Source organism: Aedes albopictus, chromosome 3 (assembly GCF_035046485.1).
Source record: "Aedes albopictus strain Foshan chromosome 3, AalbF5, whole genome shotgun sequence".
Classification (NCBI taxonomy): domain Eukaryota; kingdom Metazoa; phylum Arthropoda; class Insecta; order Diptera; family Culicidae; genus Aedes; species Aedes albopictus.
Genome location: NC_085138.1, coordinates 333784566 through 333802277, shown reverse-complemented (window position 1 = coordinate 333802277; position 17712 = coordinate 333784566).

Below are 17712 nucleotides of genomic sequence, written 5' to 3'. Positions count from 1 at the left end.
GACGACTATGGTTGGGGATATGTGTGCATGTGGTGGGTACGGTAGTATGTACTGTTGCAATCCGAAATGCGATAGCATACTGTACACACACCAACTGTCGCTGCCGGGGAGCAAAACTTGGACCGGAGTAAAATGGTCTGACGTTTTGTGCAAGACAAATGTAAAATTGTGTCTTATTCAACGGAATACAAATTGCGCAAGTTTTGTACCCCACAATCATGAATGTTACCGAACGACCTCTTCCTCCCCTGGAAGCTAGAGTTTGCTAAGCGAAGAACAGCACAGATCCTGTCGGTGCCTTATCGCTGTTGATGGTCGGCAAAAAGTTGAGCTTCTCGAGTTAGCTTTCGAGACAGTCTTGCATATTGGGACGGGTGATGCTCACAGCTGATGGTCATTATCGGTTGGGATTTACACTTGATTTGTGTATCAATGTTACAAAATTTGAATTGAATTGAAAATGATGTTTTTCTGTTGCTGATAAGCTACATTACCTATTTTAATTGCAATCATAAGGGGCTGTTCATTAATTACGTAAGGGTTTATGGGGGGAGGGGGGGTTTGAGAAAGCTTACGCGCCATACAAAAATATTTGGGTTCTCATATAAAAAATCTTTGGGTGTCGAAAAAAGGGTGAGTCGATAATTATTGTGCCATTTTCAAACTAACGTGACTTTTTTCCTACTTCACCAAAATCAACCAAACTTTGTACAGTTTCTCATTAGAGTCTATTGTTTACATAAAATTAATTGAGCAGTTATCAGTGAGATTCCGCTCGATATAGAATAAATTTAGTTCACAGTTCTAAAAAAGATGTTGTACAATCACATGCTAAAATCTAAAATCATGGTATAGCGCCTTGGAACAATTGATGATTATACATTATCGGGTCATCTTAATGTTCGTCAATAGGTTTCAGGAACGGTTGTCAGTGAAACATAAGCTTGGAGCTGGGTGAAAACCAGGCACGATGCGCATAAACAAACCAGAGAGCTTTAATTATTTGTTGCAAGTGGAGCCTGAACATGTCCACATGGAGGGCGTTAATTGAAAATGTCGTGAATTGCACTAAAACGCATCCCAAATTTAAACCTATACCAAAAAGTTGAAATAAATACATATACGAAACTACAGTAAAAATTTGGTTTCATTTCGTTAACTGTAGACAATTTGCGAATCACTTGAAGGTGGGGTGGCACAATAATTAACGACTCACCCTTAAATCGTAAAATTTCCCTTACGTAATTAACGGACAGCCCCTAAAATAGTAGTGTTTAATTGGTATAGATCATAACTATGCGACTGTGGTAGTATCCTGGACGAATCGAATGTTCGTCATCGCCTCGAGCTGTAGCTAGTTCTAGGAGTTGCGAGTTGCCAATCTGGAAGTAGCTTGGATCTCTATTCCTCTAAGAATAAACCTTCAATTGTATTGTTCCGAGTACATACTTGTCTAAATTTCTTCTATACTGCATATACTTATCTCAGAACAAAATCTTATAGAAATGTTAAATGCCGTATTCCCGGAAGGATCCTAGAAAGAATTTTAAAATATATTCTCGTAAAACCTTGAAACTATCACTGGAGGGAACCCTCGAGGTATCCTTGTAAGAATTTATTAAGCGAAACCCTGGAGAAAGTCTTGAAGATTTATTTACGGAGTATTTTTAGAGAACTCTAAAATGATGGATTTTTTGAAAAAAATCTGGAATTCATCTGAAGGAATCCTTAAAGATTTCTCGGAGATAATTGTGGAAGAATTTCTGGATGATATACCGGAAAATTCCCTGAATCCTGAATCCTGTATCCTCTAAAATTATCTTAAAATGTTTCAATACAAATTGCTGGAGGAATTCCTCTAGAAATCATTCAAGTAATTCAAAAACTAGAAAAAAAAACTTGGGTGAATCCCTAGAAAAGATTATTAACGACATTCTGGAGTTTCTGACCGAGCTCCTGAATAAACTTTTGAAAAGATCCAGAAAGGAATTTCTGAAGGAATAACTGCAGGAATTCCTGCAACAATCCCTGAAAGAACTTCTGGAGCAATCCTTGAAGGAACACCTAGTAAAATCTCTGAAAGAAATTCTCAAAGTATACCTGGAGGAATCCATGGTTGAATTCTCGGAGGAACTCTTAGAGCAAATATGGGAGGAATCCTTGGAGAAATTTCTGAAGAAATCACTTGAGGAATCCCGGGAGGAATTCCTAAACAAATTTCTGGAAGAATCCTTGGAGGAATATTTGGTTGAATTCTTGGAGGAATTCCTAGGGAAATTCCTAGAAAATCCTTGGAAGAATTCCACGAAAAATCCCTGAAGCAATGCTTAGAGGAATCATTGGAGAAAATCATGGAGACAATTATGGACAAATCTTTAGAGAAATTCCCGAAGAAATTTCTGAAAGTTTAGCTGTAGGATTTCCTGGGGAAATCACAAGCGGAACTCTTGGGGGAATCCCTCAAGGAATTTCTGAAGGAACAATTGGAGGACTTCCTGGAGGCATCCTTAGATAAATTCTTGGGTTAATGCCTGGAGTATTCCCTGAATAAATTTCTAGAGAAATCCCTGGATGAATCCGTGGAGGAATTCCTTCAGGAAATCCAACAGGAATACCTGGAGGAAACCCTGGGAGAAATCCTGAAGGAATCTCTTTATGAATTCCTGGGGGATTCCCTAGAGGAATTCTGGAAGCAATCTTTGGAGAAATTTCTGAAGAAATCTCTTGAGAAATTCCGGGAGGAATTAAGATATTCTTGGATGAATCCCTGGGATATTCTTAAAAAAAAATCCCTGGAAGAATTTCTGGAGGAATCCCTGGAAGAATACTTGAAGCATTTTCTGGAGGAACCCCAGGTGGAATGCCTGAAGGAAATTCTGGACAAACTCCTGGCGGAATTCCAGCAGGAATCCCTGTCAAAATCCCTAGAGGAATTCTTGGGATACTTCCGCGGAATCATCCCTGGAAGAATTCCTGGAGGAACCCCTGAATGAAATTCTGGAGGAGTTCCTAGAGGAATTCTGGAAGGAATCCCTGGAGAACTTCTGAAGAAATTTCTAGAGGAATTTTCAGAGGAATATCTGGAGAAAGTACAGGATGAATTCTTGGAGAAATATCTAGATGAATTACAGAGGATCGGAGGATTTCATGGAGGAATATCTGAAAGAATTTTTAGAGGAGTCCCTGAAGGAATTCATGATACATTCCTGGAGGAATTCCTGGTGGAACTTCTGGAGAAATCCGTGAAATAATTCTTGGAGGAATCCTTGGAGAAATCATTGCTGGATGAAGTTCTGAATGATACCCTGCAGGAATTCTCTAAAGTGGAAACGACGCATTATCATTAGTGGATGCTTTCAGTCCGTCGTAACTGGAGCATTTTCTAGTCAAACTTCAACTTGGAGTACATCTTCGACCAGCAGTGAATCGAGAGTGTTGATTTTAAAAGTTGGCTTGCCTTTTGCCTTTCTATCGAGATCAGCGATTTCTTGAGCGAAGCACTCCTTCTGAGACAGCTTTCCTAGGTGCAGTAGAGCGTCCTTCCGTTCTAAAAGTGAAACCGGGCTGTATCTCCCGAGAGTCGATCCACGTGTAAGTAGAGCGTTGTGCTTGAAGCGCAACAACATAGCGACCAGCTTTTCAAACAGGTGAAATGTGAAACGTAAACCGAAGACTTCGCTTGGCGGAAAAATTGCTACTGAAACTACTGCGGAACCTTCCTTCAAGATCTCGTTCACTATGAACATTTCGTATCGCGACGGATTTGGTGATAGCCAGTATCTCACAGTCATAGAATCGGTGTGGAAATGAGTGGAAACTGGAATACTTGCTGAGGTTTCTTCATGAAGGTGAGCTAGAAGTACAGCGGAACACAACTCTAGCTCTAAAGACATCTCAGCAGTGTAACTCGTGATTATGCTACTAGCAAATTTGATGTGATTGTCCCATCAAAGTTTTTACATCGGACGTATATGCATGCTAAATATGCTTTCACTATGCATCATTATATCCATGAAGTTGCTCCGAGAGACAATCCTTTCTCAAAACAATCCATCTCGCAGAACAACAATCTTGAGTATTTTCGTCAAGCTTCGTCAGCGCCTGAAGATGTTTCTCAAATTCGCCGATTACGTGATTAATTTCTTCGAAAGACTCCTGCTTTATCGCGGTAACTGTGAACAGGGCATCTACATGGGGCTGTCCATAAACCACGTGGTCATTTTTTTTGGGACTTTTCAACCCTGCTCAAATAACCAATGAATTAATAGTTTGCCGCCATTTCCATAACATTCTCACATAAATAATCTCTCTCTGCTGAGTTTTCTTGTGATTCGAGATAATTTTACTAAATAAACAAATTGATTCATTTCATTCCAAGATGATAATATTCACTATTTTTGAAGCACATTAATTTTATGATTCTGCAACTCCAATATTCACGGTAAAATTGAATGCGCATAAGTCTACCAACACAATAACAACTAAAATATTACTTTGAAATGACCGCTTCTACTTACGAGTGATGTATCGTCCTGAACTTTGCGTTCCATCGAAGAAGCTTCTCTGCATCTTGAGCTGTCATAGTTTTTGTTGAAAAAAAAAAAAAAACAACAACAATCGAGAATGGGAAATGTTTCTACTAGGTTTAAAAACGATTTTATTACTGCTCTTAATGCGGTTTGAAAAACCTCTTTGAGAGTGGTCCACTTAGCCGGAAGATGCTCTTAAAGAGGTTATCAAGAGGTTTTGATGTATAAATCAGTTTATTGCAAGTTTTATAAAATTGGTCATGAAGATCTCTTGTAGAGCCGCACAAAACTTAAAATGTTACTTGGGCTGGAAGTATGCAACCGCTTTGATTGCTAGGGCTATTTTTCTCCTGAGTTATGGAAGAGAATATTCACAAGTTAAAATTGAACATGCAACAGAAAAATAAAACTGGTAACAAAATCAGAAAATAATCACCGAATGTCCTCCACCTCACGAAAACAATATTACGTATTAGAGTACTTGGAAATTTCTTGTTTTTTTTCATGCCTCCTCTCTAAGCCTGGAAAAAAAATCTTCGTGACAGTCTTTCTCAATTGAAATCCATTAGAAATTTTGAATTGAAGTTTATCCAAAAGAAAAATTAAAACAGTAATGATAGTTTTGTTTCAGGCTTCAATAGAAACATGACATAATACATGATCAGAGTATATAATTAGCTTATGTTAAGATACACATAAATAATAACAATAAAAGCATGATCATTCATCATTCCTTTCATCACGGCCCAGGACGGGATCGATTACCATCACCAGGACATGAATGCTCACCCAAAACAGCAGTGTACAACGAATCCAAAGTTTGTTTTTCTACCGGCTAAACAGAAACGAATCAAGGTTTGCACCGCAAGCAAAAGTCATCTTTCACCACTGCCGGGTTTTCCCAAAGAAAATGTAAAAGGCGCTGTTTGTTTGCATTTCCTTATCCTCAACGGGATTATCAAATCGGCTCTATGCAACATCAGCAGCAGCAGCAAGGACGATACATTGTACAATGCGTTGCCGTAATACAAAAGAAACACAGTTAGCAGGCACATCATACACGCAAGGCACCTTTCGTCGGTCGTGTGGCCTTCGCCTCTCGCTGGTGGTGGCGGAAGAGGCCACAAAAGCCAACGTAACTTATTAACAATAATTCAACCATGTGTAATCCGGCATTGTGTTGCCCCCCCGAAGGCCATACCGGCTGCTGGGCAAATACAACACAACAAAATAGGAGGGGAGTGGGGTGAAACCACCTTTTTTCACAGTTCATTTTTTTTTATGAATACCTGGAGGTTTCAACGGAGATGTTGTGAAGAATGTCCTGAAGAAATCCTCGTAGAAAATCCAAAGTGACTCCTGGAAGAGTTTTTCAAAGAATTACTGTATACATTTTATGAAGGATTTCTAAGGAATTTTGCCAGAGACCCTAAATATTACATTTTACACCGATCGCCCTAAACAACAGCGGAGAGATCGGAAAGGTGGCCAAGTCCGTCCAAAGAAGGATCAGGCAGGTGAAACTGGGCTTCGGATTCCGGATTTTTCGCTTCAGCTCTTGCCGGTGCTGGCTGCGATGGACAACAACGGCTCATTCAATCACGGTTGTTAGTCCAATCGGCAACGAAACTAGGAAAAAGGACACAAAGGCAACAACGCAACGGTCTCCTCGAAAGATGGTTGCGGCGGATGGGAGTGGAAGCTGGAATATTTTCATGCAATTAGTCTCCATTTATAATGTAGTTTTCTTTCTTCTCGGCTTCCTGTCGTAACTTTTCAGTTGGACTGCAATGAATAGCAACAGCTAACAGCAGAAACTGTGTCGTCCTATTTACGCTTGCCTGCTCTATTTTATGGCACTTTGTTTGTTTTGTATTCTCTCCCTCTCTGGCCCCTTCTCATTGCTGAGTTGCATTTCAATCTGATAGTTGTACTGCTACTGTTGCTACTGCTGTCTCCGAGAGATGATTGCACAAAAGTTCTGATTGCAGCATCTGCAGCTGGTTACTGCTAAGTGCTAATTGTGAGCTGTCTGATTGAAAAGACTCTGGGATAGTTGGGGTAGTGAGTTTTCCCGGTAACGTCTGGAGCTGTGTGCCTATTGAAACAGTGAGAGGTGTAATTTATGACGGAAGAAACATAAATTGTCTAGAACGTTTTTATATGGGAAACAATAACATTCAAAATATGCCTCGTAAAGCTTACATACAAGATAGTAGAATATTGAATATTACAAGAAGTAGAAAATCACCAAGAAGTAGAATCAGAGAGCTAGAAACTAGTGATACAATGTGAAAGTAAGGAGCAAGAATTAAAAAAAATACTAGTTGCTTGAACTTGACAGCGAGAAAATAAACTACTGGAAAACAGAGGAAAGAATAAACCAAAATCTAGAAGTCCAAATATGAAGAGGAATCTCAAAGTTATGAACTGCAAACTAGAAGCAGAATCCGGAAGGCTAAAAAATTGAAGCTAATAGCGAGAAGCTCAAATATAGAAGTTAGAAACAGAAAATTTTACGTTCCCACCATATATGGATAATTAACAAATTCACGGAAATCAACACCTACTGAGAAGATCTGGTGGGAACGGCACTCTACCCAACGCGCCATTTATAATTAGGCGATCCATCCATTACTGCGTCGGTAGCAGGATCAAAGGAGCTTCACGGAGGCGAATAGGGCGTCCTACGCTACGTAAATTTCAGCGCCTCCTCACGATGACCTTACTCCACAGTGAACTCTACCCGCTTTTCCGTCATCTTTCGTCATACCCGATAACCCGACATCTGGTCAAGCAGTGGTAGGTCGCAGGTCTTATGCCATGAAAATTTTAGAAATTGGCAAAGGTACAAGGTCGCGCGCAATAAATACTCGCAATTGGTTAAACAAACTCGTTGCGAGTATGTTCAGAGGAAAATTGATCAGCATCAAAACAACAGCAAAGAGTTATGGAAAATTTTAAAGTCATTGTTAAAACCTAGAACATCTAAACCGCGGTCCATAACCTTCAATGGCACATTAGAAGAGTCTGAACAAGTTATAGCGAGTAGATTTAATGAATATTTCGTCGATAGTGTTTTATCTATTAATCAATCAATTGAATTAGTAGATAAGCCTGACGAAATACAACAGCCGATTAGCATCAATAGTATATTTGAATCTTTTCACCCAATAACTTTGGAAGAACTAAAAAATATTTGCTTTTCTATGGGCAAAACGGCTGGCGTAGATAATGTAAATGCAAGAGTAATAAAGGATTGCTTTGATGTCATTGGACACAAACTGCTGGACCTGATTAATGAATCGTTACAAACTGGGCACGTGCCGCACGTTTGGAAGGAATCCATAGTGATTCCAATTCAAAAAGTTGCTGGAACGATTAAAGCCGAAGAGTTTCGTCCCATCAATATGTTGCACACATTAGAAAAAATTTTGGAACTTGTTGTAAAAGGCCAGCTGTTAGCATATCTAAATAGTAATAATTTGCTAATACCAGAGCAATCGGGATATCGGGAAGGTCATTCCTGTGAAACCGCATTGAACTTGGCGCTAGCGAAATGGAAAGAAAATGTAGAGCGTAAAGATACTATTGTTGCTGTTTTTTTGGATCTGAAACGCGCTTTTGAAACGATTTCTCGGCCCTTGTTGTTGGAAACAATGAAGCGCTTTGGAATTTCGGGTTCTGCATACAGATGGTTCGAAAGCTATTTGTCTGACAGAACTCAACGGACTGTTTTTAATGATTCGATTTCGAGCCCCGTGGTAAACAGCCTAGGAGTGTATTAGGGCCCGTTTTATTCATTATGTACATCAATGACATGCGACGAGTCTTACGGTTTTGCGATATTAATGTTTTTGCCGATGATACCGTGATATTCATTGCAGCAAAAGATTTGAGGGAAGCCGTTTTACATATGAATGCAGATTTACGTTCTCTGAGTAAATGGTTGAAGTACAAACAGCTGAAATTGAACATTAGTAAAACTAAATTCATGGTCATTTCGCGGAGTCGAGTTAACTCTGAAGTCTCTGTAGAAATTGATGGTGAGACAATTGATCGCGTGCGCGAAATTAAATATCTTGGCGTGATTATTGATGACAGACTAAAGTTTGACGCTCACATCGACAATGTCATCAAGAAAATAGCCAAAAAGTATGGTATTCTATGTCGATTAAAAAACGATTTGACTATTGCTAGTAAAATACAGTTGTACAAATCAATCATTTCTCCACACATTGAGTTCTGCCCGTCCATTTTGTTTTTAGCTAATGAAACACAAATATCAAGGCTACAGCGTTTGCAAAATAAAATAATGCGGTTGATTTTAAGATGTAACAGATTCACTTCCTCAACTTTTTTGTTGGACGCCCTTCAGTGGTTGTCAGTGAAGCAAAGAATTGTGTATTTTACGTTGGTGTTCATTTTTAAATTAAAGAATGGTATGCTGCCTAGATATTTGTGTGACCGAATTGAAAGAGGAAGTGACATTCATAGTTATAACACTAGAAACGCGGATCAAATACGAACACCCTACTTTTTGCATGGTGCTTCACAAAATTCCTTGTACTATAAAGGTATAAATGTTTTCAATTCGATGCCTGACCACATCACGAATGCAGCAACTCTATCACAGTTTAAGAGACTATGTATTTCACACGTAAAAGCTGCTTTTTGAACAGCTACTCTGTTGACTTTTTATTCTTGACTAGATTTTGTATCTTGACGAAGTTTACCAACGGATATTTTTGTGGACAATTTATATTTTGTAATAGGTGGCACGAACAAACTATAATGGTCGCCCCGATGATGATGATGGATTTTATATTTGTTGACGTAGTATTATTAACTGAACTTATTTTGTGTAGTCTACAAAAGTTTGAGTCTCGCGCGCGGTGACAGGTATAAATGACATTTTTGTATTTATTTATCATATGGAATATTTGTACTGTTGAAGGATTCTGTAGATTTGTAGTGAGTTGTCTAGTTGAATGTCGGGAATTTCTTGAGAATGAGAATATTGCCGACTGTTTTGACATCGCGCGAACGTTATCAATCCTCGCAATATTTTTGATTTTCTGATCTTTCATGATCACTAGTAACGCTTGCAAACATCTGTAGTTGAGAGCAGCAGTATTTTGAAATTTATGTTTTTGCTGTATATGTAGTATGACAAATTATAATGTTGTTTATATCTGTAATAAGAATCAGACCGTATTTAGTTTGCAAATCTGATTTCATTGATCATTATTAATAATTATCTTAAAGAAATATCGTCTAGCTCAAACCTTTGTAGGGGTATGTGGCGGGACCATCGTCATCATCATCATCATCATCATCATCGCCGTTGAATCCGCAAACCTGACACACTCCGTCCTAATAGATCTCAGAGAATCCATCGACTACCCAATAAAACCCCCCAATAAGGTCTAACAACTAGTTCAGAATCGCTTCTGACCCCGCAGATGAAACAAGCTCAGTTAGAAAACTCCATCGATGGGCTCAACTGCGGCCAAAAGCGTTATAGCTGCTCCTTATTTACAACTAGAGCCCTCCAATTTCATCCCCAGTCAAACCAAAAGCAAACAGCGACCCTCGTTTGGATCAACAAACAACCCCCACCTCTTTCCATCTCTCTACTCGCAAAATCAATTGCAGACGGCACCAGAAACTTCAAAGATTCGACCTGGACCAGCTGGCTCCACATACGGCTACCTAGGGGGATAACCCATGGCTATGAACCCGCAATGAAAGTCAAAAAATCTCAGATGATATAGCAGGAGATGGCCAGAAGAGGTGATATGTTAACTTGGCCCTCTACGATCACAATTATCAGCTCTACAAACTGGTTCGGACTGGATTAATAAGTCAAGCTGCTCCGCCTATAGATCCCCATCTGCACAATTTATAGCTGGCAAGACCCAATCTACTAATCAGTAAAATATCGTGCACCAGTCGGAGCAATAAGCTGACTACTTGGGTATGCTTTCCCAGGGACTGCCCCGAGCATTCTAAGGTCGATTAACCCCAATAAGCCAGTTCATGTGGTATGGCCCAACCAGTCCTAGTCAACCTTTCAATTCGGAATAAAAAAATGTGGAATCCAGCCAGGCAACAGTCCTTCACCCATTTGCGTAAATAGGGGGTTGCCAGAGGGGGATCTGCCCCTCTCCAGAATAATCCATCCCGAAAAAATCATGACATTCTGCCCATAACCCCCCCCCCCTCCTTATTCTATGACTTTGTTTTGCTTATGTCTCATGTAATCCCAGACGACCCATCGGCTACCATCGGCTAGTATGAAGTTGATCATCAATATTAACTTCTTTTCTCGATCAGCCTAGATAGCTGTGTAGTGTCGGTAGCGATTGTCTCAATTGGCTAAGAATAACACTACGGACCGCCTGTTCCGGTGGTAAGAATCCACCAACAGGTGACCCCTAATTCATGGTGTGATGCGGCTTTATGCTTACCGTGCCTAGGAATGAATGGCTAGGGGGGTCTAATAAAAACCTAACCGCTAACGGAGCCTGTGGAGTACCAGGGCGCCCTCCACAGTATGTAGCCCTTACTGCGCTAACCGGAGCAATGGTGCAGTGGACCTTGTGTTTCTCCGAGACAATCAGCTGCCCTTCTTTAGTCTCACTTGAGGCTAAATAAGGGCGGGATTATGAAGATGTTGTTAATTAGTTTAAATTTTCACCTATATGGTTTCGCATTATGCGATTTACACAGTGTATTCTGTGTATCCTCGCCTTTGGCGTTTTCCAATCGATACCGATTTGGTTTTATCGTTGCTGTTCTTTGTTGTGCTGTTGTTGCGAAGAGTTTAATCTTACCTAGTTTGGGTAGTGGCTACGGTTAAGATAGCTCAGATCAATCTTCAGCATAAAAGAACAGCAACGATCAATCTTTGCAGACTTATGCAGAATGGTACAGCCCAAGTGGCCTTGGTACAAGAACCTTACTTTCGTAAGGGAAATTTCTATCTAGGGAACCTTGTGAACCCGGTGTTTGCCACTTTCAGTAAACATGAAATGGCAAACTCGCGTGTCATGCCTCGAGCCTGTGTGCTTGTCAACAACGCAATAGTTGCTACACTCATCTCTGAACTAACCACCAGAGATGTATGTGCTATCACAATTGATGTATCTGTTGGAAACCTCAACAGGAAATACGTCTATTGTTCTGTGTATTTACCGCATGATGAACCATCCCCTACGGATGCTTTCAAACAAGTCATCGCATACTGCACTTCAAAAAGCCTTCCGCTAATTGTTGGCACTGATGCTAATGCTCACCATATCATCTGGGGCAGCTCAGACATTAACTTGAGAGGCTCCAGTTTGATGGAGTACTTAAGTAGTACAGATCTTGCATTACTTAACATAGGCAACCGCCCAACCTTCATGGTATCTGCTAGAGAGGAAGTGTTAGATATAACGCTTTGCTCTAGCAGAATTAGTCACGAGCTGACCAATTGGCATGTGTCAGATGAAGAATCTTTATCTGACCATCGCTACATCTTTTTTGAACATTTTAATGTTACTTCGCAAACATTGCGTTTCAGGAATCCTCGGTCAACAAACTGGGATCTTTATACTGATTTGGTTGCAGCCAAATTTCATGGATATTCACCATCCATTGACACTCCAAGTGATTTAGATGATGCCGTTGATACTACAACGACCTTCATCATGGAAGCTTTTGAAGAAGCATGCCCTCTATGGTCTGTGAAGATCACAAGAGGAACCCCTTGGTGGAACTCTGATCTGGCGAAACTCAGGAAACAATGTAGAAAGAGTTGGAACAGACGACGTTCGGCTGGTTCGGAGGCTTTCAGGTCGGCTCGCAAGGCCTACAGGAAAGCTCTCCGGTCTGCTGAACGATCCGGCTGGAAAAACCTTTGTACAAATGTTTCCAGCTTGAGTGAAGTCAGTCGGTTAAACAAAATCCTTGCAAAATCTAAGGATTTCCGGGTGAACGAACTTCGTTTGCCAAATGGCGATCTGACTTCCTCTGATGAGGAAGTTCTGGAATGCTTATTCAGCACACACTTCCCTGGATGTGTGGATATTACATCTTCGGATGATCCTGATGTCTTTTCTTGTAGTTATGATTCTTTAGCTTCGGCTCGGAGTATTGTAACTATAGAATCGATTGAGTGGGCTCTTAATAGCTTTGCTCCTTTCAAATCTCCTGGGGCAGATGGGATATATCCTATTTTGCTTCAGAAGGGATTTGATTATTTAAAACATGCTTTGAAGAAACTACTTGTTTGCAGTTTTGCTACAGGGTATATTCCCAAATCCTGGCGGGATATTACTGTAAAGTTTATTCCAAAAGTGGGTCGTGCGTCGTATGAAGAAGCAAAGAGTTTCAGACCTATCAGTTTGACCTCTTTTCTTCTGAAATGCTTAGAACGCATTGTGGATCATCACATCCGTGATGTTCATCTGGCCAACGTGCCTCTTCATGTGAACCAACATGCCTACCAATCTGGTAAGTCCACTGTGACTCTTTTACACAAGGTTGTTTACGATATCGAGAAAGCATTCGCTCAAAAGCAATCTTGTTTGGGTGTTTTCTTAGATATCGAGGGTGCCTTTGACAACGTGCCTTTCGATGCCATATTGGAAGCCGCACGGAGTCATGGTATATCTCCAATGATTTCCAATTGGATTCACCAAATGCTCAAAAACCGATATCTCTTCTCGACATTGCGTCTAGCAGGGATTAGGAAATTGAGTGTTTGTGGATGCCCCCAAGGGGGAGTCTTTACACCGCTTTTGTGGAATCTCGTAGCAGATACGCTATTGAGGCAACTCAATAATAGCGGTTTTCCTACTTATGGTTTTGCCGACGACTACCTAACATTGTTAGTTGGTATGTGCATCAGCACCCTTTTCGACCTGATGCAAAACGCCCTTCAGGTAGTTGAGGGTTGGTGTCGCCAATATGGCCTTTCGGTTAATCCGAGTAAAACATCTATTGTTCTTTTCACGGAAAGGCGAAACCGTAATGGCGTTCGACCTTTGCGTCTCTTTGATTCTGAAATCGATGTGACTGAACAGGTAAAGTACGTTGGAGTCATTCTTGATTCCAAGCTTTCCTGGACACCTCACATTGAGTTCAGAATCAAGAAAGCTTGTATGGCCTTCGGGCAATGCCGGCGTACTTTTGGTACAACTTGGGGTCTAAAACCCAAGTAATATTGGCTTATGGATGTCTTGTGTGGTGGCAAAAGGGTGAAGTGAGAACGGTCCAATCAAAATTAGGCCATCTCCAAAGGATGTGCTTAATGGCGATGTCCGGAGCGTTCTCTTCAACACCCACGGCAGCGCTCGAAGTTCTCTTTGACGTTGCCCCACTACACATTCATCTCAAACAAGAAGCACTTTCTTGCACTTACCGGTTACGGGTACTCGGTCTACTAGAGGAAACTCCTGTGAACCGCACATCAACACACACCTCGTTGTTTTCACTTTTGGTGAATTGGGACAAAATTGTTCTTGCTCCAAGTGATCTTACAATTGCTTGTAATTTTCCATATAGGACATTTTCCACGAAATTCCCTTCCCGGGAAGAGTGGACATCTGGTTATCTGGAAAGAAGTATTTCAGACGGCATCGTATGTTACACTGATGGCTCCCTTCTCGAAGGTCGAGCAGGTGCTGGTGTTTATTCTCGTGAGCTAAGGCTGTATCAGTCTTACTCACTTGGTAGACACTGCACCGTTTTTCAGGCCGAAATCTTTGCTCTTATGTGCGGAGTGCAATCAGCACTTCAGCAGCACGTAATGGGCAAAGTAATATACTTCTGTTCAGATAGCCAGGCTGCTATTGAAGCACTTGCTTCGACCAACTCCAGGTCGAAGATAGTTATCGCTTGTCGAACTCAAATCGAGGAGCTGAATTCAGCAAACGCTGTACACCTTCTATGGGTACCTGGTCATTCTTCCATCGCTGGAAATGAATTGGCTGATGAGTTAGCTCGCTCTGGAGCATCACATGACTTCATTGGCCCTGAGCCAGCTATTCCGATATCAAAGTGTTGGATTAAGCTTCAGATTCACACCTGGGCTGTCATTCAACACAGACAATATTGGAATAGTTTGGAGCAAGGTTTGGAGTCATGTCGTCAAACCAAATTGTATAGTGCTGAGCCATCTCTACGGGTGGCGAAGTATCTAACTAATCTGTCTAAGCAGAATTGCAGCATGTTGGTCAAAGCATTGACTGGCCACTGCCGACTCAGCTATCACATGGCGAATATTCAGCAAGCTGATTCATTTGCCTGTGATAGCTGTGAATCCGATTATGGAACTTCGTATCATTTGATATGTAACTGTCCAGTTTTCGCGCAACTGCGTTTCCGAGTATTCGGTAAACACTTATTAAGTGAAACTGACTTCAGAAACCTGAATCTTCAGGATATTCTGTTGTTCTTAACCCGCTGTGGTAAAGAGCTATAGGCTCTCTTTCGCTTTATGCGTTATTACAGTGCCCTTTTCAGGGCGCTGTTTGAACCCATTGTGGTACGCTTGTGCGTTAGTACCCTCTTCCAGGGTATTTTTCCTATTTCCCTACCTGTCCCTATCCCCATCCAAATCCTTTTTCTTTCCTTTTCCCTCAGGTAGATGATGAAATAGGCTGTTATTTTGGCGATGGCACAAATGTCCCAAATGGAGGATAACGTGCCTCTGGAGCCGGCCTTCTGATACCTGATAACAGTCCTTCACCCATTTGCGTAAATAGGGGGTTGCCAGAGGGGGGTCTGCCCCTCTCCAGAATAATCCATCCCGAAAAAATCATGACATTCTGCCCATAACCCCCCCCCCCCTCCTTATTCTATGACTTTGTTTTGCTTATGTCTCATGTAATCCCAGACGACCCATCGGCTTGGAACATAAACGTCTTCCTACACAATCTGGCCAACCTTGAGCTAATGAAAACCAGTCGTGTGTCAACGCTCTCCAGGAAGTAAATCGGATTGATGTCAGACGATTCTACCGGTCGCTAGGTGGCTGCTGTACTTGGACCACCAAAATCTGTGGACATTCCGTGGTCATCGGGGTTCGACAATTCATCTGCATCGACATGCAGGATCTAGGTAGTGCCCAAGTAACACACTTGTCACCGAAGAGTCACGGCGGCGCAGGTTTTTGTTGCGCAGAAGTCACTGTGACTTACTTCTAGCAAGTAAGTGTTTATTTGTTAGAAGTAAGTCACAGTGACTTCTGCGCAACAAAAACCTGCGCCGCCGTGACTCTTCGGTGACAAGTGTGTTACTTGGGTGGTATTCCGATCATCTGTGTCCGCCTCAAGGACCAGAAGCCAAGATTATGGAATGGTAGACAACGTCTACTGGAGGACCTGTTACAAACTTCAGCAACCTGTTAGCCAGTAGCCCGACGTATATTCTTATCGAGGACATCAATGCCAGTCACCCGGCTTGGGGAGGGGAGAGACGGCTCTCGTGAGGTAGTTCTTCTAAACATCTTCAAGGAACTTGAACTTTGCGATAGCTCAGCGACTATTTATAACGGCTGAGTCTCTCCGCCATTTGATGTGGCAGCTGTAAGCCGACGATGCGCTCTTTTGCTGGTCCATATCTAAGTAAGGGTACTTTATGAGCTATGTAACTTGTCAGAGGTTGCTCTTTAGCCTTCTAAGCAGCTCCATTTTGGAACTTGAAAGTTCACATAAGGAAACTTGATAGCGTTCTAAGCTTCTGGTAGAACTTTCTCATAATGAATGTAAATACACTGAAGTTTTTTTTTACGACGGTAATGGTACCGCGTAAAAAAAAAACGCGTAAAAAAACCGCGTAATTTCAAAAACCGTCGTAAAAAAACCGCGTTATTGCAAAAAACCGTCGTAAAAAACCGCGTTATTTCAAAAAACGTCGTAAAAAAAACCGCGTAAAAGTGTGCGTTTAAAACGAAGTATTTTGGCAAAGTTCATCTCATGATTCTGACCACCTAGAAAGTTCGTGTCTTCAGCAAATTTGATCAGAAGGTCTATGGCTATCCAATGGTGGTAAGTTTAGTGCGTAATTCCGTCGCTATGCGGCGCTAGTGTGCATTTAAAACGAAGTAGTTTGACATGGTTTATCTCATAATTCTGACCACCTAGAATGTTCGTGTCTTCAGCAAAGTTGATCAGAAGGTCTATGGTTATCAAATGGTGGTAAGTTTAGTGCGTAATTCCGCCGCTATGTGGCGCTAGTGTGCATTTAAAACGAAGTACTTTGACATGGTTTATCTCATGATTCTGACCACCTAGAATGTTCGTGTCTTGAGCAATGTTCATCAGAAGGTCATCATCATGGCTATCAAATTGTAGTAAGTTTAGTGCGTAATTCAGCCGCTATGTGGCGTTAGTGTGCATTTAAAACGAAGCACTTTGACATGGTTTATCTCATGATTCTGACCACCTAGAAAGTTCGTGTCTTCAGCAATGTTGATCAGACGGTTTAAAAAAAGCAGGCAGTCGAATCAGCAATACCAACAACTAGCAACCATCTAGTGGAGCAATTATAAGTCATAAGGACTCACTGGACTATCCCAACAAGGAAAATGTTTAGTCAACTATCGAGGACTTCATCTCCGGTGCAAGCCAAGAGTACCATCAGCAACGCCAAAACTGCGGGGGGTGGGGGGGTTAGAGAGTTCCTGGAATCGCTGAACTCACCAAAGTCAAAAGCTCTATAGTCTATTTTACGAAACGACAACAGTGTTGATATTGATATTAACACTCACGGGTTTGGGCGCGACCTCTTGTCAAATTTTCATTCATGAAATAAGCGATCAGCTGATCCGAAACGTCTCGTAAAATGGCTCATTCTCGAACTGAATCCACGCGGTAACCGGCGGTCACTGAAAGACTGTTCAAGTACTTCGTCGAACTACTTAGTGGCCTTTGACTGTTACAGCAACTGCTATAAGAAAAAGCTAGAAGCTGAAACCTAGAAGCTAAAAGCTAGAAACTAAAAGCTAGAAGCTTAAAGGTAGAAGCTAAAAGCTAGAAGCTAAAAGCTAGAAGCTAAAAGCTAGAAGCTAAAAGCTAGAAGCTAAAAGCTAGAAGCTAAAAGCTAGAAGCTAAAAGCTAAAAGCTAGAAGCTAAAAGCTAGAAGCTAAAAGCTAGAAGCTTAAAGCTAGAAGCTAAAAGCTAGAAGCTAA